This window comes from Apodemus sylvaticus, chromosome 6 (assembly GCF_947179515.1).
Source record: "Apodemus sylvaticus chromosome 6, mApoSyl1.1, whole genome shotgun sequence".
Classification (NCBI taxonomy): Eukaryota; Metazoa; Chordata; class Mammalia; order Rodentia; family Muridae; genus Apodemus; species Apodemus sylvaticus.
In genome coordinates, this window is record NC_067477.1 from 120,149,825 (window position 1) to 120,174,930 (window position 25,106).

The 25,106-nt window shown below is 43.0% G+C and overlaps 1 protein-coding gene and 1 pseudogene across 1 annotated transcript in view; both read left to right on the top strand.

Moving 5' to 3' along the window:
* The first annotated feature begins 1,935 nt into the window (after window positions 1-1,935).
* LOC127687580 (protein YIPF4-like) lies at window positions 1,936-24,776 on the top strand (annotated as a pseudogene).
* LOC127687579 (protein YIPF4) overlaps window positions 24,723-25,106 on the top strand; it is a 36,908-nt gene continuing 36,524 nt past the window's right edge. The window contains exon 1 of the mRNA XM_052186355.1: window positions 24,723-24,784. The gene's annotated coding sequence lies outside the window, so the exon portion shown is untranslated. The remainder of the gene's footprint in view (window positions 24,785-25,106) is intronic.

Here is a 25,106-nt window from a genome sequence, read left to right on the forward strand (position 1 = left end):
TTTCTTGAAATCAATTTTTTTTTCATAAAAACTCCATGTCTTCTGGTTTCCCAAGTCCAGTAAATCACAACACATACACCCTTACATATTTCTCTTACATTTCCATTCATCCATTGTGTACCAACCTATTCCCTCCTGTAAAAAAAATTCCCTAAATTCCTCTTAGGATATTAAAGCATATGCCTTTCATTTGTTTCATTATGGATCCATTGTGTATCATTCATGTCTGTTTCACAATATATCCTCAGAGCACTCCAAATTGGAAACCACTTTTATGTAGTTTGAATACTAAACTACATTTATTTGAGCATATAAAACAGATATATAAAATAGCTGGAGAGATGGCTCAGCTATTAAGAGCCCATACTGCTCTTGTGGAGGCCCTGAATTCTGTTCCCAATACCCATGTGCTCACAGCTGCTTTTGATTCCATTTGCAGGGCTTTAAACATTCTCTTCTGGCCTCCAAAGGAACCTGCACTCAAAAACGCATATACTCTAAGGGTTTTTGCAGTGATTGGAGGGCCAAGGGATACACAAAATAACACCATGCAAAAGACCTCACTGGAGAGATTTATTGGAAGGTAGTTATACAAAAGGCTGCCTCTGAGTGGGGATACTAAGTGGCAAGCTGTGAAAGCTTGGCACATATAAATGATATAGCACATGTGCACAGGGAGACTACTCTACCTGTAGGAACAGTGGAAATAAGTCGAATTTGGCTGCTGGTGATGACATGGCCACTGGCACTGCTACAGAAGCTGGGCTTGGGGAGCACCAAGTTCAGTAATGTTGGTGGTTCTCGCTTTACCAACATACACATATATACATAATTATAAACATAGATGAGTGACTAGGAAGATGGCTTAGAGGTTATCAGCTCTTGCTGCTCTTGTAGAGACTTGAGTTTGGGTTCCAGTACCTGAATTGGGTGTCTGCTGGAACTGCAGTTCTGGGAGATCTGAAGCCTTCTTGTGGCTGCTGCAGGCATCTGCACACACACTACATTCAAGCACACACGCATAGTCTTTAAAAATCAAAAGGTAGGTGAATGTACAACCTTTGAGTAGTTTATTAGGGGACAGATGAAATCAGCACCGGGCGAAAAGCAAAGGCACTTACCCTTTGCCTGTACACTTACCCTTTCTGGGGTGTTGCCTTCTTTGTGAAGGCCAGAGTATACTTAATCTGTAGGTGGAAATTTACTTCTTTACAAAGACCATTCTCCAGCCCCTTTATTTTGCAAATAAGTAGACTAGGCTTTGGAACGAGAAGTAATTTCGTCAACATTTTATTCAATTAATGAGTAAAGGTGGTAGAATGTTGTGGTCGGAAATGGGGGTTGAAGTCTCGAATCGAAATTTAAGTAGTTTTTGGGTGTTTGTGTTTTGGTTTTTGGTTTTTGTTGTTGTTTTGCTTTGAGGCGGGGCCTCGGTTTCTAGACCATGCTGGCCTCGATGTCGCAATAATTCTCTTGCCTCAGCTTCTACGAGTCCCGGAAATACAAGCGTGAGCCATCAAACGACTAACATCTCAAATTCTGTTAAACAACCACGAAGAGGATATGTTTATAAAACTGAAACGGAAAAAAACGGAAAAGGAAGAATGAATTATTTAAACAAATAGCTGGTGAGGGCGGAAGAGAGATTTCGAGGTCACTTCCGGTGCTCGGGTGGTTTCCGGAATCAACCTGGAAACAGCCAATCATAACCTTCTCTCAGGAGCCAATAGTGGAGCAGATTACAAACAGCCTATCCAGGCGGCGCTGTCACTGTTATGGTCCTGTCAGGGTCGGGCCGTCGTGGTGCTTGGGTGCTCGCCACCAGCTAGACTCTGGTGCGACCTGGTCAGGAGCTGCAGGGTGGCCTGGTTCTTGCATCTCCGTCCTCGCCCTAGCCCGCGCCTCGCCCTAGCCCGCGCCTCCCGGCTTGCAAGCCGCCCCTTAGCAGGTCGTCCCCTAGGCCCGGGCCCAGCCGCTCCTCAGCACCTCCGCGGGCTCCGAGGCCGGCGGGATGCAGCCTCCGGGCCCGCCCCCGGCCTACGCGCCTGCCAACGGGGACTTCAGCTTTGTCTCTTCGGCGGACGCGGAAGGTGAGGCCGAGGTTGTCAGGGCTCCGGGGCGGGGGTGGCAGCGCGGGGACTCCGCCCCTGTGCTCCCTGGCCTTCCCGGAGGCCTCCGGTGACTAGGGAGGGTGCGGGGCGCCGGCTCTACGCTGGGGCTCACCACCCCGGCTGAGGGCTGGCTCTCCGGGTATCTGGTTCACAAGTGAACCCGCCGATCTGTGTAAGGATTTCTTCCTGAAATGCTCCGCTCCGCAGTTACTCAAAAGAGTGAGGGACCTAAGAGTGAGAACAAAGTGGGGCTGCGTTGCTCTGCTGTTAATAGGAAAACCTTTTTCCCTACTGAGGTTACTTTTGGCAGGCTAAGGAGAACTTCCTTCAAAGGAGCCGTGCTTTTTTTTTTTTTTTTTTAAATTGAATTTGATTTCTTGCCCAGATCCCTGTGTCCACAGTTCGTAGTGTTTTGTCACAATATTCAGAAAACAGTATTTATGAACATTTGAAACTTCAGGCATTTAATTTAGTCTCCCCAACAGTTTCTACAGACTTGCCTTGTACTGTTTTGAGCAAGCGATTGCTTTAAAAAAAAAACTAAGACTTTTCTGCTGTATGGGATCTCCCACCCCTCCTTAGTTCAACTCCATGTAACTTGTTTTTGGATTTTCCTTTTACTTTATTTTTTTTTTAAAAAGATTTACTTATTTTATGTATGAGTACACTGTAGCTGTCTTCAGACAGACCAGAAGAGGATGCCAGATCCCACTACAGATAATTGTGAGCCCCCATGTGGTTGCTGGAATTTGAACTCAGGACCTCTGGAAGAGCAGTCAGCGCTCTTACCCGTTGAGCCATCTCTCCAGCCCTAACTTTATTTACTTTCTAGGGACCAGATTTAACTGCTCAATATGAAAAAACAAGTTGATATCTATATAGAACAGTTGAAGAGACTAGGGCATGTCTGGTGATTAAACCCCCTTCTATCTCAGCACTCGGAAGGCAGAGGCAGATAGAGATCTGAATTCAAGGCCAGCTTGGACTACGTACTTATCAAGTTATTTGCCAGCCACGATTACATATTGAAACCCTGTCTCAACAAACTAGAAAAGAAATTTCAGTTTAGAGATGATCATGAATTTTCTCAGAAATATGATTTCTATAAATATGATTTGTTTCTTAGATTTTTTTTTTTTTTTGGTTTTTGTATTTCACTTTTTAAAAGTGAAACAGGGTCTCACTATGTCACTCTGGTTTGCTTAGAACTCTGTAGACAGTCTGAGACAGTCACACTAAGTTACTCTGGCTGGCCTTGAACTCAGAATGTAGTCCAATGTTGCCCTGAACATGTGATCTTTCCTCAGCCTCCAGAATAACTGGATGTCCTTAGTTTATGTCAAACAAATAGATAATTTCCTATTTGGTTTATGTCTGCAGGCCAGCAGAATTAACATTACCTGGCACATATGTAGATATAATCTCCCTTAACCTGGATTTATATTTTGTCAGGGTCTCTGGGTAATTTATAAACACATTAATATTTTTAGAAGCACTGGCTTAATTTCATAAAAGATTAAAAGAAAAGAGAAAAATAATTCCTAACTAGATTAGAGACAGCCAGGCAAGGTAGATAACATCTGTAATCCTTTCTCTTGTGGGGCGGAGACAGGGGGACTAACAACAGTTAAAGACCAGCCTGGACTAAAGTGAGACCTTGTCTTAGACATAACAACAACAATCAGGAAAATGTTATGGAGATGATATTACAAAATGTATCCTATCAGATAATGGACTGATAGGAACAAGGTAAAATTTTTAGTGGGATGATATATGCTATAAAAAGTATAACATATGGGCTGGAGAGATGGCTCAGTGGTTAAGAATGCTGACTGCTCTTCCGAAGATCCTGAGGTCAAATCCCAGCAACAACATGGTGGCTCACAACCATCCATAATGAGATCTGACCCCTCTTCTGGTGTGTCTGAAGACAGCTACAGTGTACTTACATATAATAAATAAATACATCTTTTAAAAAAAAAAAAAAAAAACGGGGACTGGAGAGATGGCTCAGCAGTTAAGAGCATGGACTATTCTTCCAAAGGTCCTGAGTTCAAATCCCAGCCACCACATCCATAACGAGATCTGGTGCCCTCTTCTGGAGCGTCTGAAGACAGTGACAGTGTACTTATATATAATAAATAAATATTTTTTTTAAAAAATTGTATGATCAGCCGGGCGTGGTGGCTCACGCCTGTAATCCCAGCACTTGGGAGGCAGAGGCAGAGGCAGAGGCAGGTGGATTTCTGAGTTCGAGGCCAGCCTGGTCTACAGAGTGAGTTCCAGGACAGCTAGGACTACACAGAGAAACCCTGACTCAAACGCCCCCCCCCCAAAAAAAATTGTATGATCTAGGACTGTGTAGCTTAATTGATAACAGGCAGGAGTTTAATATCTACCAGTATATAAATATAGTAGGTATGGTGATTCATTCTAGCATTTAGGAGTAAGAGCTGGAAGGTCCGAACTTCAAGATCATCTAAGGCTGAGTATTGAAACTGAGGTTAGCTTGGGCTCCCTGTCTTAGCCTTCTGAGTGCTGGGATTAGAGGCATGGTCCATTGTACCTGGCTTGTCACTCACCTTGTCTCTTTTGTTTTGTTCTCTAATTGTAAAATGAAAAGTAGTACAGTGTCTGTTGTGGATAAGAAATTTTTTCATTGATAAAATTTGGAGATTATATAATAGCAAATGTTCACAGAGATTGGCAGATCATAATTACTTGAATGTATATACATTTTGGTTCAGAGCTACATCTTTTACCCTGGTTTACAGTTTTGTCTTCTCTCCTAAGATCTCAGTGGTTCTATAGCAGCTCCAGATGTCAAATTAAACCTCGGTATAAGTGGAGATTTTATCAAAGAATCTACAGCTACTACATTTCTGAGACAAAGAGGCTATGGCTGGCTTTTGGAAGTTGAAGATGAGGATCCTGAAGATAACAAGCCACTTTTGTATGTGAAAGAATATGTAATTTGTGCTTTTAAGACAATCTGTAGGATGCTTCTGGTTTTTGATGTTTTTAAAGACAGATGAGGAAAATCTTAGCCTTTTTGGTGACAAATAATAAAGATAAAAAATAATATAGATGAAATAAAGATGAAGAACAGAGAGGTGACTCAGCAGCTAAGAGTGCTTTCTGCTGTTTGAAAGAACTTGAGTTTAGCCTAGCACCCATATCAGGCAACACAGCTGCCTGTAGCTCCAGCTCCTGGGGATCTGACACTGTCTTCTGACTTCATTCATGTATACAAATATATCTTTTTTAAAAACTAGCAGTTTTTAGTTTTACTGTTTCTTTTAAAAACTGATACAGTGCAGGTCAGCTGAGGTGCATGCCTTTAATCTCAGCACTCAGAAGGCAAAGGCACATGGATCTATATGATGTTGGAGCCAGCCTGATCTACAGAGAATTCCAGGACAGCCAGGGCTACACAGAGAAACCCTGTCTCAGGAATAAACAAAACAAAAGAAAACTAAAGTAATAATGAAAGTGTCTGTCTGTCTTTCTTTCTTCTTTCTTCTTTTCTTTTCTTTCTTTTTTCTTTTCTTTTCTTTTCTTTTCTTTTCTTTTCTTTTCTTTTCTTTCCTTTCCTTTCCTTTCCTTTCCTTTCCTTTCCTTTTTCCTTTCCTTTCCTTTTTCCTTTCCTTTCCTTTCCTTTTTCCTTTCCTTTCCTTTCCTCTTTCCTCTTTCCTCTTTCCTCTTTCCTCTTTCCTTCCTCTTTCCTCTTTCCTCTTTCCTCTTTCCTCTCTTTCCTCTCTTTCCTCTCTTTCCTCTCTCTCCTCTTTCCCCTTTCGCCTTTCCCCTTTCCCCTTTCCCCTTTCCCCTTTCCCCTTTCCCCTTTCCCCTTTCCCCTTTCCTTTCTTTCTTTTCTGTTTTTTCGAGACAGAGTGTCTCTGTATAGCCCTGGCTGTCCTGGAACTCACTCTGTAGACCAGGCTGGCCTCGATCTCAGAAATCCACCTGCCTCTGCCTCCCAAGTGCTGGGATTGCAGGCATGTGCCACCACCGCCCAGCCGAAAGAGTGTTTCTTTAACTTAGATGTCATTTGATGACATCTGATGAATTTTGTTTGTTTTGTATTTCCAAGTCAGGGTTTGTCCATGTAGCACAGGCTGTTCTGGAACTTGCTCTGTAGACCAGGCAGGCCTGGAACTTAGAGATACGCCTACCTCTGCCTTCCAAGTCCTGGGACTAAAGGCATGCCCCAGTGGTTGTCAGGAATTTTTAAAATGTGGCACAGTGTTTAAGAGCACTATTCAGAGTACCTACAAGGTGGTTCACAACTCTTGTAATTCAGTTTTAGGGGATCCAAATTCCTCTCTGAGGCCACCATGCACTCAGATAACACAGACATGCATGTAAAGCTGAAAGCCAGGCTTTGTGTTATGATTGTAATCTCAGTATTTGAGAAGTAGAAACATGAGAATCAGGAGTTTACCCCCAGAAAACCTAGACCTGGGTCAGGGAGAGACCCTCACTCTAAAGGAATCCGTAGAGTGTGATGGAGAAGAGCCCTCAGCCAGTGTCCTCTGGATCTGCTGAATGTATGGAGGCGCTTTGACCCACACAAAGCTGTGCATAGACTCACACAGATGTACACTTTCATGTTAGTAAATAAGCATATCTCTAAAACAAGATCTACTCTGCTACCACACTCCTGTAATCTCAACATTCTAGGGATGGACAGTGGTCTTTGTGAGTTCCAGGCCAGCAAGGATACTCAGTGAGACTCACATACATAAAGAAATATGCTCTGATCCCACATGATCAGTGTGGATCTAAAAAAAGGCAAGATTCTTGAGTACTTAGGCTGAAATTCAGGTTTAAAATGTAATCATTTCCATGCACCATGGCACATACCTTTATCCCTGTACTCGGGCAGAGGCAGATCCTGGAAGCATTGGTTTCACTCCATACTACTGACAATTTCAAAACACCAGCAATTGCAAGATTGTGAAATGTTTTAACGTCTCTAAAGTTGAGATATTGTTTACCATGGAATCAGTCTAATACATATTTCAAATGTAGATGTTGGCCTATGGATATCATACTGTCTTATTTAAAGTTCTTTTAAACCTATTTTGCTATTCAAAATTACATTTTTAAAGAATCTTATTTTTGAATTATAGGGAAGAGTTGGACATTGATCTAAAGGATATTTATACTACAAAATCCATTGTGTTTCGATGCCAGTGCCATCACTTGGTTTTAATAGACAAGTGGTGAGAGACAATCCTGACTTTTGGGGTCCACTGGCTGTTGTTCTTTTCTTTTCCATGATATCATAATATGGACAGTTTAGGGTAAGTATATCTCATTTTTTACGAATGTTAAATCTTTTTATGAGACTCAAAAATTAGGTTGCTGGGCAATGCTGGTGTACCTTTTCGATCCCAGCACTCAGAAGGCAGAGGCAGGCTGATTTAAAACAAAAATGGCATAATTAAATGCTTACTATAAAAATACATTTTGCCTTTGCCTATTCTACCCTCACTTGTTCATTCCTGAAATTGTTTCATAATGAACTAATTATGGAGTGCCTTGGAGAACCTATGGAGTTCTGTTTCAGTTTTTCCACGTTTTAGATTTTTATCCATTTTACTTTGCGTGTATGTTTTGCCTGCATGAAAGTATGTGCTCAGCCAGGTGGTGGTGGCGCATGCCTTTAATTCCAGCGTGTGGGAGGCAGAGGCAAGTGGATTTCTGAGTTCGAGGCCAGCCTGGTCTACAGAGTGAGTTTCAGGACAGCCAGGGCTACACAGAGAAACCCTGTCTCGAAAAGCCAAAAAAGAAAAAAAAAAAAAAAGTCACTATAGACCAAACCAAAACAACAACAACAAAAGAAAAAGAAAGTATGTGCTCTAAGTGCATGCCTGTTGGATTGCCTGGAGCTAGCTTTCTTTATGTTTGTTTAGCCATCCTGTGGGTAGGGGGAATCAAACCAGGGTTCCTTGCAAGAGCAACAAGTGCTATTTTTTTTTTTTTCCCAAGACAGGGTTTCTCTGTGTAGCCCAGGCTGTCCTGGAACTCACTCTGTAGACCAGGCTGGCCTCAAACTCAGAAATCCTCTTACCTCTGCCTCCCAAGTGCTAAGATTAAAGGCTTGTGCCACCACTGCCTGGCACAGCAAGTACTCTTAACTGCTAAGCTGTCTTTTCAAATTTTATTAAATTTGTTTCTTTGTTTTGTTTTGTTTTAAGACAGGGTTTCTTTATATAGCTTAATTTATCCAGTTATTTACATCAGTATGGGTTCTTTACTCAGATTATTCCAGTGGTAGCCATTGAGAGCTTTGGGTTTTCTATGACCTTTGAACATATCCCTACTTTGTATATGTGTGTGCATGTACACGTTTGTGTTTGTGTGTGTGCAGATGAGTGTGTATTTGTGTGTTTACCAATGAATACTAGAGGTCAGCTTTGATGGTTGTTCCTTAGTACCCTATTGTTTTTTGAGACAGTGTATAAAATGAGACTTGACGCTTGCCAGTTAGATTGGTTCTGCCTCCATTCCTGAGTGCTGGGATTATAAGTGTATGCTACTAGACCCAGAGTTTTGTGTACATCCTGGGATTCAAATTAAAGCTCATGCTTGTGTAGCAAGCACTTTATCAACTTGAGTATTTCCCACCCCCATGTTACATACTTTGAGTACACCCTTTCTTCTAGCCTTGGAAGTAGTTAGTAGCCTTCAAAAGAGTCCGTTGTAGTGAGGGAATGTTTAGAAACAAAAATCTAGAAGTCTGGATGAGGCAAGACTGATGTAAGGCTGAGGCTGTCCTGTTCTTCACAGTAACTTTGAAGCCGACCTGCACTGTGTACAGATTTGTTCAAAATGAAGGAGAAAACCAAGATCTAGGCAATCAGTATGCTTATCTTTCTAATGTATTATTTGCAGACTTTCCCAGGACACAGTGCTAAATATATACACATATTTTAAGTAAGTTTGTTTTGGTTTTGTTTGTTTGTTTTAGTTTTTCGAGACAGGGTTTCTCTGTATAGTCCTGGCTGTCCTAGAACTCACTCTGTAGATCAGGCTGGCCTCGAACTCAGAAATCTGCCTGCCTCTGCCTCTCAAGTGCTGGGATTAAAAGCGTGCACCACCACTGCCCGTCGTTTTTGTTTGTTTGTTTTTGTTTTGTTTTTGTTTTTTAAACAAGTTTTAAAGACTTCTTTGGAATAGCTTTTGCTTGCAGCATAGGATAAGCCAGAAGACTAGTAGTTGTCGCGACCACCCTCGCCGGCAAGGAATGACGCAACACATGAAGATCTTCTTCAAGCAGTTTACTCAGGACCCTTGTACTTCTTCTTCTCCCTCCTGTACTACTTCTTCTCCCTCCTGTACTACTTCTTCTGACCCCTAGAGAATCAGCCCAGCCCTTAAATACTAATAGCCATCCAATCAGGCTTAGCCACGTGGGCATTGCTGATAGGTTGTATCCACGCGGAAGGTGCTAGACTCAACAGGCTCCACCCAAATAAGGACTTGTTAACTGTTAACGACAGTTAATGGGCAAGCAGCGCCCTACAAGTAGTAACATTTTTTTCTTCTTTAAAGTTATCTTTTATCATATAACTTGAAATACTGAAGTTTCTATGAGCAATAATTGTTGAACTTTCATTTGGTTGTAAATTTGTATTGCACTTTGCATTTGTAAGACCTAGAAATGTACTTGAGAACTAATAGAAGCTCAGACCTGAAATGGTGCTTGCTAAGCGGTCTTATGTAGCAGAGAACTGAATTTCTGAAAACTTAGCAATTTTATTTATTTATTTATTTATTTATTTATTTATGTATGATGTTTTTTCCCCCCTCTTTAAGGTGGTCTCATGGATTATAACCATTTGGATATTTGGTTCACTGACAATTTTCTTATTGGCTAGAGTTCTTGGTGGAGAAGTAAGTACTTAATTTTAAAAAGGTTTTTTTTTTTTTTTTTTTTGGTGTTTTTATGCTGTTTTCTAGACAGTCTCATTAGATAACCTTAGCTAGCCTGGAACTCACTGTGGGTGAGACTGGCTTTGAACTCAAAGAACTCTGTCTGCCTCTCTCTCAAGTGCTGGAATAAAGTCATGGACCACCATTCCCAGCCATAATAATAAATGGTTCCTGATCTCAGAATTGTCTTTAAGTTATACTAGTTCCTTTCAGATGATCAATATATATATTAAATCTACTCTATAAACATAAGGAATGAAAAGGAGAGGAAAGATCCCTTCCCATCTATCAAATACTCTATTGCTGTTCACAGAAGCAGAGAATTGACAACAGGTCTCCAGCTAGTTCTCAATTGCCATAGAGATTTCTCAGTGTTTCTCTTGGTATTTGTCCTATTAGAGAGTAGTTTGGGTTTTTGATATTTTTTTTGAGACGAGTCTCATAGATGAGGGCTTCAGCTTTTGGTCCTCTTGTCTATATCTCTCAAGACCTGGATTGCTAATATGTGCCACCACTCTCAGCCAACAAATTAAGGTAATTTAAAATACTTAATTAAAGTTAACAAACTGGCTACATTTTAAGTGTAAATACTACATTTTAGCTAAAAATAACTCTTTCCAAAACAGAAAGGTTAAAAGAATAGCTTAACACATGGCTTCATGGAAGTCAACCTTTAAGACTGGCTTTCTTCATTCAGTGCCTTATGATGTCTAGTTTTAGTTAAACTGTTGAAGTGAGCAAGGCTTCACACAGGTGAACAGCTGGAAAATAGAGTATTTCAATAGCTTTTTCAGATTACTGAACATTTTGTCCCTAAATACTACTCCAAAATGCAGCAAGCAATTTGTTTTAAAAGTTTGTTGCAATTAGGAATTTCAATCTATATACATGAACTGGTCATTAAAAATTACTCTGAGGTCTGGACAGTTAACTCAGTGGTTAAGAGCACTTGTTCTTGCAGAGTACTGAAGTTTCAGTCCATTAAAATGAAATAGAATTTGTCATTCTGTTCTTCCGTAGCCACATCTCAAGTGCCCCAAAGCCATACCTGTCTGGTGGCTGTGACGCTGCACAGTACAGACACAGAACATCGTTAGCAGCACTGTCTACACAATTACAAAGATGTCCTCAGAAAGCCTCACTTACTTCTTAGCTCCCACGATCCTGGTGCACCTCTGCTGCTTACGGGATGTGGGTCCCGGGGTCTAGCAAATCGCAAGCACACGAGTGAGTGCCAGGGACCTTTGTACCTCATCCCCAAAGAGATGAATCCCCCTTGTGCCTAGATGTGAAGCTGTCCCAGGCAACTTCTTCAAATGGACCTGTGCCATCCTATTTTTCTACAATGTACAGACTGGTTGACAATATCAGAGCTTTCATCATTGCCCATTCTCAAAACCCTATCCTAGATGGAGGCTCGAAAAGAAAAGACGGAAAAAAATATATATTATACAGCAACGGGAGGCACTAGGGATGCTGAAGGAATATAAATAATTACAATATGTCGAGGAACTGAGTCCGGGGATACGAGGAATAGGCAATAAAAATAAAAATGGGGGGAAAAAGGGAGTAAGTGGATCTGATATAAAAGGGTGGGGCCTACGATGGGCTCTGAAAAAAACCCAACTCTGAGTTCAAGACAAAAGCAAAGGACCGCGTGTTCTCGGCTCGACAGTTCTATCTCCAATGTATAATGGTCACACCAAGAAACTCACGGCGGTGACTGCAAGTCTGGAAGACATCACTCCCCCACCACGCCTAACAATTTCACCCAAGGGCTCCGGCCAGACCAACGCCACTTCCCCTCTGCTCGCCTCTCCCTGATGTGGTCTCAGCGACTACTAGCCCTGCTCTGAACATCTACTTCCGCCTAGTGGCCTCCGAGGGGGCTGCAGAGGAAAAGGAGTCACATGACTACTCATCTTCAGCTTCCATTGAGACCCCGCCCCCATCGCTACAGGGGAGAAGGGAGGCTGACTGGAAGAGAGGGTTGGAGTAAATGAGAGCATGAAGGTCCTCTGAACCTGCATTTGCACAGCAGGTCCCACCCATCCCAAAAGTAGTCTTACAGATGCTAATGGGGTTCAAATCGCACTTTTCTTTATTGATCTTAAATTACAGACCTATTCTCTTCCCCTTCCCTCCCAGATAGCTCTTTCAGTGCTGAGGGTGCAGGCAGTGGCTGAGCAGGAATACAATTAACAGGGGCAGATCTCTCCTTATCCACTAACATCATGCCTCCACACGTCTGGATTTTCGGTATGGTCCCTAGAAGACATGACCTCTTTAGCCAAGATCGTTAGGGGAACATTAGGGGAACGATGCTTGAGCCTCTCCCTGGGGACTGTGACAGGGTCTCTCATAGTGACAGTGCTGGTTCCTCTCAGAGAGACTTCTGTGCATCTTCTCAGAATGACTGTGTCTGCTTTCAGAGGGACTATACTGTGTTCTCTCAGAATGACAGGATGAGTCTGTAAGAATGCCTGTGTAGCCTGGTTTAGAGGAACTGTCCTGGGCTTATTCCAGATGTTGTGATTATAAAAAGATAAATATAAGAATATGTTCTATGGGGGTGTGGTGAGGTGTGGGGCAAAGGGATAGCTCCGCAGGCCCATGCCAAGGCATCCCTTCCCCCCGAGGGACCACACATATGATGCCATAGCATAGAAGAGCGTTTATTTAGGGCAAGGCAAGGGGAAGAGAGTAGTAGAGGCAGAGAAAGGCAGAGAGAAGGAGAGAGCAAAGAAGTTGAGGCCGGCCATGATCATGTAGAGAGAGGGGTAAGGGAATGGGGAGAGAGGGGGGAAGAAGGGGATGAGAGAGAGAGAGAAAGAATGCAACCCCTTTTATAGTTGGTCAAGCCTACCTAGCTATTGCCAGGTAATGTTGGGGTTGAGTCCAACACCAGAGGAGCATACTTGGCTGTTGCCAGGCAATGTTGGGATGGAGTCCAACACCAGTCTCTTCCAGCCAGAGGGAAGGGGAAAAGATCTTTCAGAGAAATCACCATGGCTCCTTTCTGAAGGACTGCCCCATGACCTTCGCGTGAGAATGAGATGGCTCTTTTTAGAAGAACTGAGGCATCTCAGAGAAGAGGGACTCTGTTGGTTCCTCCCAGAAAGATTGTGTAGATTCTTTACAGAGGGACTGTGTCCTCTTCTCTCTAGAGGTCTGCAAGGGCTCCTCCTTGAGCTCCTGTGAGGGCTTCTCCTTGAGGGACTTCGAAGGTTTCTTCCTAAGAGACAGGAAGGACTCTTTCCTGAGCGCCTGTGAAGGCTCCTCCTTGAGGGACTGTGAGGGTTTCCCCATGAGGGAATGCTAGGACTTCTTGAGGGACTGTAAAGGCTCTTCCTTGAAGGACAGTTCCCTGAGGGACTGTAATGGCCACCCCCAGAGAGATTTTGAGGGCTTCTCCTTGAAGGGCCTCGGGGACTTCTCCTTGAGAGAATGAGAGGACTTCTTGAGGAACTGTGAGGGATCTTCCCTGAAGGACTGTGAAGGTTCCTCCTTGAGGGACCTTGAAGAATTCTCCTTGAGGGACTACGAGGGCTTCTCCTCAATGGACTGTGAGAGCTCCTCCTTGAGCGAATTAAAGGGCTCCTCCTTGAGGGACTATGGCCTCTCCCCTTAAATAGACTGTTATGGCTTCTGTCAGAGAAACTTCTTACGGAGGGGCTAAGACTGTTTCTCTGGGAGGGACTCCGATAACTCCTCTCAAAAAGTCTTCTAAGGGTTCTGTCAGAGGGACTGCTACGCCTTCTCCGAGAAGGACTGTGATGTCTCCTCTTAGAGAGATTTCGCCAATGAGTTCCCTGAGGAAGCAGGCAATGGCTTCTTTCAGACGGCTTATTACATGGGGTTCTCTCCCTGAAGAAGCCGAGTTGCTGTGGTTGGTATTTTGGTGCTTCATCACCATAGACATTGTGAATTATTTTGGGGACTCGAGTAGCTTGTTTAAAGTCATCTCTTCCACAAACCATGGTCTTCTGCGATTGCAAGGGTCTGGGTGGGAGAGAGCTCGCTGGTTTGGGCTGTGGAGCTTGTCTACCACGCTCACTTCCTCCCTGCCACGTGCCCTTTTGCTTAGCGCTTGAGCCTGTTGACCTGAGCCTGACAGCTGGTGTCCTTGCTCCTTCGCTATCTCCCATAAAGTAAAAATCATTGACACTTTGGTTGGGGTGCAAGTTGCCTGGCCTCAGCTTTTTCAATTTCCGGCCCGTAAAAGTCATAATTCTATGTGCTGCTTGGAATGCCTGCCTTAGGCCTTGAACAAGCGGTTGGATGATTTTGGGCCGAGAGGATTTCTTAGGTTGTGTCTTGGAAGAAACAGTGCTTGTTTGGGGGGTTTCGATTCTGTTTCTTGACAGACCCCTCAGTGTTCTAGGACTGATTTTGTATAGCCTTGTGTTTTGTGTTTTAGGTCCCTTGATAATTTTCTTCAAAGGATCTGTCAAGACAGAGGTCTTTCTGAGGCTTGATTTAATCCATGTTTCATCCTGATTGCTTCCATAGTCAGGATGCTCGGAAGCCAGCTTAGAGAATCTAGCTTCTCTATGTGATGGTGATGCAGTACCCATCTGTGGATATCCTAATTTAAATCCAAGATGCACTTGAATGTTACCATGGCCTTCCGGGGTGTTTAAAAGGTGGAGCTGTGGGTAGATGAGAAGGTATGGCCCCCAAGCAGAATGTAACTTATGAGAGCAATTAAGGCCTGAACATCGGCCACATTCTAAGCATATTGGATACTTTAGGACAAGACCTGAATCTAGAGGCGGAGGGACATTGTGGGGTATTTGACTTCTTATGAGTTTTCCTGCTATTTTTAACTTGAGTTCTCTTAGAAGATGTTCTGAGTTATCGGTGTTTGACTGGGAGAGAGAACTTGTCTTGAGGGAATGCTGAGACTCAAAAGTCCTACTCGGTGCACATGGTGAGATGTTACTCTGCTCCCTGGAAACAGAATCTTCCCTAGTGTAAAGTATCTCTGATCTCATCAAGTCAGGAAACCGGGCCCCGGTACATGAGACGGGCACATGCTCAGTGGCTTTCTCGAAGATATCGCTGTACTTTGAGCTTGGTTTCCTTACTCCCAATCTTGTGCCAGAGAATCTCTGTATTATGGAAGATGTGGAGCCACGTGTCCACATCTTCAGCGCTATTCTTTTCTCATTACTGTGAAAGAAGATATGTCTCTGTATGTACTTTTTATCCACTGACGTCTGAGACATGGTCCTTGGAACCCTCTCTAGCAGGCTTTGAGAGAATTCCATCAGTTCAGCTGGAACCCCAAATAAATTTTCGATGGATTGACAGCTGTCCATAGTGGATCCTTCTACTGAAAGGGGTTGAGAACAAGGCTTCCTTTCCATAGTGGTTCCCAGGACATTCCCCAGCATGAGCATATTGGAGAGGTATTTCCTAGGTAGTCGCTGCCTACAGACATGGCTTTCCCAGACATTCTGTTGTATGCCCAGCAAGGAATGGATAGAGCTTCTTCGAGCCCCTAATCTTGCCTGAAACTCGGCAGAGAGTAATCTGAATGGGTTTGAAGAATACCCCTGTAATTCCTCCATTTTCTTTTTACTTTCTTCCTTAGATAAGACATTCGTGCTCCAGATATCAGGATACGGGGTTCCCTTGGCATCCCCTCTATCAGAGGGTAGATTTTGAAGGACCAAGGGAAGAACTGATGATTCTGTTTTGAGACCTAGAGATTTTGCAGCCTGAAGCCTTTGCTCATGAGTTAACACTGTACGTTCCTTAAGGGGAGATGTTTGCTGAGATATTAATTCTGCAGAAGTCACTTGAATATCTGCCCTTTGAGTTAACTCCATAGGTTTTACCAGGTCTTGAAGATGTGGTCTTGGGTGTAAATTCAAACACTCCTTTACTCTAATGCTTGGTCTCATGCCCAGTCCTATTGGTTCTACAGCCTGGGGACATGGTCCTGGTTCCACTTCTTCAGATTTTACGATCTGAATCAATGGTTTGGCAGTTACTACAGTCTTTATTAGTGGAAAGCCTGGCCGTTGTTTTGTTTCTAAAGCCTGATGTTTTGGCTCTATGATTACTTTTTTGGATTGCACATTTTGTAGCCGAAGGCTTGGAGGAAATTCTGACCTTATCGCATCATGTGTTCTGGAAGTCAAATCATTGTATTTTGGCATTTGAGGGGTACTTTCTGGAATCATGACAGACTTTGTAACTTGAAGTGGCGGTCTGGAGATCACTTCCACAGATTCACAGACTTTTGGGAGGGCCACTGAGTGAGGAACTGAAAGCTGTGTCTTCACAGATTCTGTCAGTTGATCTCGTGGCTTTACACTAATCCCTACAACGTTTATCATTTCATCCAGTGACTCTGTTGGAGTGATGCTTACATTTTCCAGGCTCAGATTCTGAAGTTTTGTTAGCTTAGCCGCTACCCCTCCTGACGGCTGTGTCCCAAAGGTGAGCTCCACAGAGTCTCTCTTTCCCACAACTTCACCCTTTTTCTTGCTTGCCAACTCAGAGGATTCTTTGTGCAGCCACTCCATAGAGGCCAAATTTTTAGATTTGGGAATCTGAGGTCCTGGCCCTGGTGTTATTCCTGAAGTGGAATCTGGGACGGGACAGAATGGCCTTGTTGTTATTACAGATTGTTCCCTTTGAGATCTTTCCTTAGAGCCCACCCCCAGAGGTCCCACGTCTTGAGGACATGGCCTTGGAGAGTTTTCTATAAATCCAATCTCTCTATTTATCGCCTTTGGAGTCATTCTAAATTCTTCCCCTTGCTGTCGTGCTTCACAAGTCAATTTCATTGGGTCTGCAACACGATTCCTGAAGTTGAGGGTCATTCTATCAGAGTCTGTAACCTCTTTTGTCTGTAACTTCTTGAAATCTTGAAATTGAGGCCACGACCAAGAATATAACTCAGGAGGTTCTGGGATCTGGTAGCTTTTCTGTTGATTTGGGTCTGAAGATAGTGAATCTTGATCACTTACTGTTGTAGTCAGATCAAAAGATTCTGGTACTTGAAGATCTTGCTTTGGGGGCATCTCTGATGATTCTAGGATGTTATCTGTTGGTTTGGAGCTCAACCTCATAGATTTTCCTGTCATTTCTTTGTTTTTATGTCCCACCCCATTTGTAAATTCTAAAGATCCCACATCTTGGGAAACTGGTGGTGAAGTAAAATGCACCGATTTAGGGACTTGACACCTAGGCTTCGTGCTCATCTCTGCAAAGTCCTCCACCTGTCGCTCTGGTCTCATGGATTCTGCGAGGGGATGAATTGTCTGGGGCATAAGGTTCCCAGGTTTCACGTTTTGAAGAATTGACTTTTGTGGTAACTCCACAGATTTTCCAATTTCTGGCATACGCACTGATGACAATTTCACCTGTTTTACACCTTGCCACTTTGGCTCTGAAGGAATTGCCAAAGATTTTGTATTTTTCTGCTCTGATGTCAGTGGCAAATTTGAGAATTTGACACTGTTCAGTGCTGGTCCTGCTAAGAGCTTCCTGGTGGACTGTGGTGGCAATACTATCATTGGTTTGTCCGAAGAACTCACAGTTTGAAACTGTGACGCTGGTTTAAACTGCACAGCTTCAAAAGTTTGATAACTAGGTTCTTCTGAAAACACCTTCCTTCTCAAGTGATTCAGACCACAGCCAGGAGTCAGTTTTACAGCATTTGTACAAAACTGTGTGTGTGTACTCTTCTCTGGAAACTTTCTATCTTCAGGAGGCGACGTTGGTAAAACCACAGAATTCACACCATTTGACTGAGGCCTCAAAGTAAATATAGGTTGTGTACTTTGCTGCTGTGACCCCAGCTGGTTCTTCCAAACTGGGATCTTTTCCAAGTTTGCCCCTAGCATTAAGTTAGATGCATTCCTATCTTGAGAAGGTGATATACCCAAATTGTTTGACCCTGGATTTAGGTCAGACGTCAAATCTTTCAGATGTTGTTCTTGAAGTTTTGGAGCTTGTAAATGTGCCCCAGGGTTGTAGCCAATAGAATTTACAGACTGAGATTGTTGACTTAGAGTACATGCAGAAGAATTTATATCTTTCAAATGTATTCTATTATTGCACCAAACAGGATTTACACACAGAATTTGCGGTGGTGGAAATGAAGAAAAGTTCATACCTTGAAAAAGTGGCCCAAGATTATACCTATTAGAATGTTCACACAGATGGTTTTGCCCTAGAGTGTATACAGAAGAATTGACAGCTTGCGAATGTAATTCAGGATTCTCTGGGATGCATGCAGAAGAATCTGCACACTGAGGATTTGACCCTAGGGTGCATGCAGAAGAATCTGCACACTGAAGTTTTGATCCTGGGGTGCATGCGAAAGAATTTGCACACTGAGGACTTGGCTCAGAATCGAAGTCCACTGCTTTCATATCTTGAGAGTTTGTCTGTGTAATCACCTCAGAAGGTTTTATACTTGTCAAGTATTGTTCCATAGAGTCTATACCTTGAAGTTTCATGCCCATGATCAGCTCAGGATATTTCAAATCTTGCAAATTAAAGCCTGAATCAGCCCTATAGATTGTGTGCCTACCTAAAAGCAACTTCCTTGGGGTGAACTCAGGTGTCTCATCTTGTAATTTTTGACAAAGTTTGATTTCTACTGGTTTCATTCCAAGTACTTTCTTTTCTGTGATGACTTCAGATGACATACCTTCCACGTGTGATCTAGGACAGAAGCTCATAGATATGACATCTTGGACTTTTACACCCATGGTCCTCCTCAAAGATTTCGGATCTTGTAACTTTGGGTCTGATTCACAGTCTTCCATCTCCATTTCTAAAGGCTTTGTCTTCAGAACTGAATCTGATTTTATAACTTGGGACTGTGGCCCAGTATCTAGCTTGACCCTTCGAATTTTGGTTGAAATTGGTTTACTTTTCAACAGTGACCTTAACTTAAATTTCATATATTCAGACTTTGTTTCAGTTGTTAAGTCAGAACATTTTGCACTCTGCTCCTGGGGCTTAGACTTCATCTCAGTTTTCATACCTTGAGGTTTTATCTGAAGGGCCAACCCAGAGGATTTTTCACTTTTCAACCATGTCTTTGTATTGTTTTGTGACTGTGACCCTTGGCCTAATGCCCCAGATTTCCCTTCTGAAGATTGTGACTCTTGTTTAAACACTGAAGATGTCACATCTTGAAGCTGTTGGATTCCTGGAGAGGACTTTAATGGTTTTGATTCTTGTGACTGTCTTCCAGGGGTCTGTTCTTGTGGCCTGAGGTAAAAATTCCCAGAATCTTTCCCTTGAAGTGTTGGCCCTTGAGTCATTTCTGATGGCTTCCCACCTCCCAATTTTGTGGAGGGTTTCTGTTCTGTCCATTTGACACCTTGAAACGGTGACCCACTATTGAATGCTGACATCTTTACACCTTGGAACTCCTTTCGAGGTGTCCGTGGAACAGATCTAACACTTTCAGCCTTTGGCTCCTTGTTTAGCTCCTTGAATGTGATGCCTAGAGTCTGTGGCTCTGGAGTCAAGTGAAGTGGATTTGGTTCCTGCAATGGAGAGGTTTTTACTCCCTGTAACTGTGACTCAAGATGAAATGCCGCCTTTTTTTCTCCTTGACTTTTTGACCTGGCGGTCAGTTCAGATGATTTCACACTTCTCCATAGCATGGGCGGCTTCAGTTCTGTAGCTCTGGCATCTCCAGACTGTAACCTTGAGTTTGAAGCTACACCTTTCTCACTTTGAAACTCAGATATTGGTATCCATTGAAGAGCCTTTGTGCTTCCAATTGGGGGTTGTCCCAGAGTTTCCATACCTTGAAGCTGTAGGTCCAACGTTGACTCCAAGGCTTTTTGTTGGTACATCTGGGACCCTGGAGTCAACTGGCAAGGTTTCATACTTGGCACCTGTAGTTCATTTTGGAACTCTTCAGATTTTACACTTTGAGCAATTGGCTGAGGACCCAATTCAAATGAGGTTGTATCTTTGAATTTTAACTTAGGGTTGAGCCCTATGGGTTTCATATGTGCAGGTTTGGGTTCTTGAGCTGACTCCATGGGTAATGTATTTTCTGATCCAAGCTGCTTTTTCTGTTGATCAAAAATCCCACCTTTCCACTCTAGTGGCTTTACAGTTCTCTGGTCATCCTCTCTAGACTTAGGACTTAAGTCCATGAGTGCCATCCCTTGACACTGTTGTGTTGAGGTGAAATCTACACATTTTACTTCACGGATTTCTTGGGTTTTGGCTACAGTTACAGGTTTTAGACTTTGCCGTTTCAAACAAGGGGCGATCACGGGGTTCCTACATTGCATTTGTGGCTGTGAAGTCAGTTCCTTGGACTTTATACCTTGCAGTTGGGGCCCTTGAAACACCTCTATAGGTTTATCTTGAAACATCTTGCTTGATACAGATGTCACAGTATTCTCCCCTTGCTTCTTTGGTTCAAGTTTCAAGTCCAAGGCATTTACATCTTGAACATGTGTATCACGGGCCAACCCCTTATTTTTTACATCTTGAATTCTTGAACCTGGAATCAACTTCACAGACTTCATATCTTCTTTCAGGGAACCAGTTGGGGATACCACAGTAGATTTTATCCTCTTGAGACATTCTTCTACAGTTAAGATCACAGATTTCCTATCTTCCATTGTTGGCTTTGAAGGTAGAAACTTTGGTTTTAAACCCTTCAAGCTGTAGCCTGGAGGCAGCCCCTTAAGGGTCCTATCTCCTGATTGCATCCCTGAGGTTGACAGCATAAATCTGACATGCTCCAGCTCTGACTTTAACTTTGTAGATTTAATGTCTCCCAAATGTAGCCCTGGTGTTAATTCCACAGATGTCAGAGCTTCTTGCTTTGAGACTATATTGTCCTCCATGGGTTTTATATGTCCTAAAAGCTGTGCTTCAGCCAATTCAGAAGATGCTATGCCTTGGGTCTGTGGTCTTCTGATCAACTCGGAATGATCTACATTTGCTAAGTGTCTCCCAGGAGCCAATTTTGTAGTTTCCGATATTGGTACCTGTGGCTCAGACACTGTTTCATAAGACACTTTGTCTTCAACGCTTGGCACTTGATTCCCTGTGATAAATTTTACATCCTGAAATGGTGACTGGTATACTACCAATTCAGTCTTCATCCCTTCCCCCTCTGATGGTGTGGTCAACTCAAAAATTTTTACAGATTCTAAGTGTGGCCCTGAGTTCAGCTCTGATGTTTTCACACCTTGAGGTTGAGTTCCTGGTATTCCATCCCAAAATTTGACATCTTGCAGCTGTGGTCCTGTATTAAAGCTCACTTGCCTTGTATCTTGTAGCCCTGGAGTCGTCTTTGCTAAGTTAGGATCCTGTATCCCTAACTCTGGAGTCATAGAACTTCCACTAACAAACGTCAATCCTGAGATTTGCTCCCCAAATTTGACCCCTTGAAGTTTTGGTCCTGAAGCCAGCTCAGAAAATTTGGTATCTTGTTTCCAAGGACCTGTGTTGACCTCCTCAGGTATCACTTGTGAATGCTGTAGTTCAGAGGCTTGTGTTGCAAATTTCATGCTGTGAAACTCTGATCCTTGTATAGGCAGAACAAGCTTCCGATCTTCCAACTTTGGCTCTTGGCTTAATGGCAATAATAATTCTGGTATAAATCCCTGAGACGTCCTCTCTTGAAGCGGAAACCCTGGCATGAACTGTGTATATTTGAAACCGTGGAGTTTGGGTTTGGGAATTGGCTCAGAAAATCTCACATCTTGCAAACATGGTCCTAGATTTACTTCCATAGATTTCACATGTTGTGGTTGTGGTTCTGGAATCTTTGGCCCCAGAATAAAACCAGATGATCTGATTTCTGGCATTGGGGAATATGATATTGCTTCATCAGATTTCATACCATAATGTGGGGGGCCCAAAATAGAATTTGCTGGATTATCCCCTTGAACAAGTAGCCCTTGATATAACTTTGGAAATCTGACACTTTGCAGTTGTGGTCCTGAAGTCAGTCCTGATTTGACAATTGGCTGTTCTTGGCCCAAATTCAAATCCATGGATTTCACATTTGGAATCTGTGTCCCCTCAACTGACTCCTTTCTTAAAGTCTGTAGCCCTGGCTCTTGTTTTGTAATTTCAGGATCTTTCACTCTTATAGATGGCTGTTGTCCTAAATCCACAGATAACTCACTTTGTAACTCTAATCCTGTATCTATTTGGGTAGATGTTATGTTGTGAACCACAGGCCCTGGAATCACATCTATAATATATGATATGGGTCCTGTAGTCAACTCTATAGGTTCTACGACTAGTACAGATGGTTCAGAGGTTAATTCTTCAATTTTCAGTTTTTGTACCAATGACCCCGATTCTTCAATTTGCACGCTTGGTTCAAGATTCAACCCCTGAGATCCCATTTCTGAATAGGTTTCTACAGTGGTCCCCTGGGACTCATCAACTTCAGGCAATGTCAATTCAGTTCTATCTGGGTATTCATATAGATTTAGTTCTGATGGGTTAGTAACATCTGAACATGGTTCTAGTGTCACATGAGGAAAGTCCATATCTGGGGGCTGTGGTTCTGGGGTCATCACTTCTGGGTTTATGGTTGGCACTTCTAATTCTGGTAGCAAATTCAGAATATCTTTAATTTCAGTTTGTAATTCTGGAGTCTCTTTCATCTCTTTTACAAGGTGGATCCTAGTTTCAAGAATATCTTGGAGTGGTGGTAAGTCCATCTCTATAGATTCTGAGGTTTGGCTCGGTGGTGCTGGAGTCATTCCTACTGATGAGTGTGTCAACTCAGCAGATTCTTCTACCTGATGACAAGTGTCAGAGGTCACCCTTGCTTCTGAGGCTTGTTGGTTTTCAGTCAGCCCTTCAGGGTCTGGGAAAGAATAACTTGAGTTGAGGCTCACATCTGAAGATTTTACTGCATAAAGTTGTGTAGTTAATTCATCAACTTTTGTACTTTCCACCAAAGACTCAAGAATTAAACTCCTACAGTCTACCAATGGAATCTTTGTATCTTCAAGCAGTGGCACGTGGCCTATCTTCTCAGAGCTGGTATTTTGTGAACATGGTTTTGGGGCCAAGTTTGCAGATTTTACATCTTCAAGTGATAGTCTTGCAGTCAATGAAACCATTTTTATATCTTCCTGTACCTCCTGTATTAGGGACGAAAGAACACCTTCCGCACCTTGAGACTGTGAACCAGGGGTCAAATTTACTGTTTTAGTATTTTGCACCTGTGGATTTGGGGCCAACCTAGCAGACTGAACATTTGGGAGTTGTGGTTCAACTGTCAGTTGGGCAGACTTCACATCTTGAAGCAGAGACTCTGGGGCTGACGGGACAGGTTTCTCAATTTGTAGTTGTGGTATTAGGGTTAATTCCTCAGACTGTATGCTCTGCTGTTGTTCTGGGGCCAAATCTGTAGATACCACCGTTGGGGTCAGCAGCCTATCTATTACTATTTCTGGAACTAAATCTATGGATACGTCCACAGGTTTTATATCTTGCAATCTTGGATCTGGGACTAGGCTCTTAGAGTATCCATTCTGTAATTCTGGTGTTAAGTTTATTGACTGCATAACCTTAGGTCGTGGTGTTGTGTTTTTCTCCAAACACTCGACTTCTTGAAGTTTTGGAGTAGCTGGCATGACTTCAGAATTTGTAAGTTGACACCGTTGGCTCATCCCTGTAGGTACTGTCCCTTGATCTGGGGCCTCTGGGGCTGTTGTCACAGATTCTGTCATTTGATGATGTGATGGTGTCCTCTCTGTAGGATTCTTCCATTGTGGCCAGGTATCAGAGGTTAACGCCATAGGTTCTATCATTTTGTGACTTTCACTTGGACTCACCTCTGAGCAGTCTATGTCTTGGTGCCATGGAGTCAACTCTGAAGGGTCCATGACCTGATGAGGTGGTTTTGGAGTCAATGAAAGATTCTCTGTGCCTTGATGTGGTGTCATCCTAATGGAGTCTCTGACTTGAACCTTGGATGCAGAAGGCAACTCTAGAGATGCTTTGGTTTGAGCCACTGACTGTGCAATCAAACCAGTTTGTAAAGGTGGGATCACTCCCATGGGGGACCCCTGTACCCTTGAGTTTACCTTTATGGATTGCACTGGTGGTTCTGGAATCATCCTTGATGAGTCCAGGACTTTAGATGATCGCTGTGAAGGTTGAAGAGAGCTAGGAGTAAACCTGACCTCTTTTGTGGCTTGATTCTGTGACCCCGAGTCCATGTTGAATGTTTCTGGGACTTTATGCTGAGGCTGCAGAAGCCTTTCCCCAGCTTTGAAAACTGTATGATGTGGGCCTTGACTCACCTTTGCTGGTTTTACAACTTGATGTTTATGCAATGTATCTACCCCCAATGTATCTACGCCATTGACTTGGTGTTGTGGCTTTGGGGCTATTCCTACTGATTCTGTGACATGTAGGCATAATTCATTAATTATCTCCCTATCCACGATGTTAAAATATACTGTAGGAGTTACATTTGAGGTTTTTGTGATTTGATTTAGTCTTGAGGACATACTCTTTGCCCTTGTTTGACGTTGAGGATTTGCTACTGGGTTTGATGACTCGGGAGGTATACTCACTGTTTCAGCTTGGTTTGATGGCTGTGATAAGTTAGTCTTATCTTGTGTTTTCCCCATAGAGTCTGTATCCTCTGAAAGTGAATCTGGGATAATTCCCATTGACTCCATGACCTGAAGCAATGCCATCGGAGTGATCTTTCTGCTGTCTGTGGCTGAACATGGTACCTTGGGTGTCAGCTCTACAGAGTCTGTATCCTCCGAATGTACATCTGGGATAATTCCCATTGACTCCATGACCTGAGGCAATGCCATCGGAGTGATCTTTCTCCTGTCTGTGGCTGAACATGGTACCTTGGGTGTCAGCTCTACAGAGTCTGTATCCTCTGAATGTAAATCTGGGATAATTCCCATTGAATCCATGACCTGAGGCAATGCCGTCTGAGTGATCTTTCTCCTGTTTGTGGCTGAACATGGTACCTTGGGTGTCAGCTTTACAGAGACTGTATCCTCCGAATGTGAATCTGGGATAATTCCCATTGAATTCATG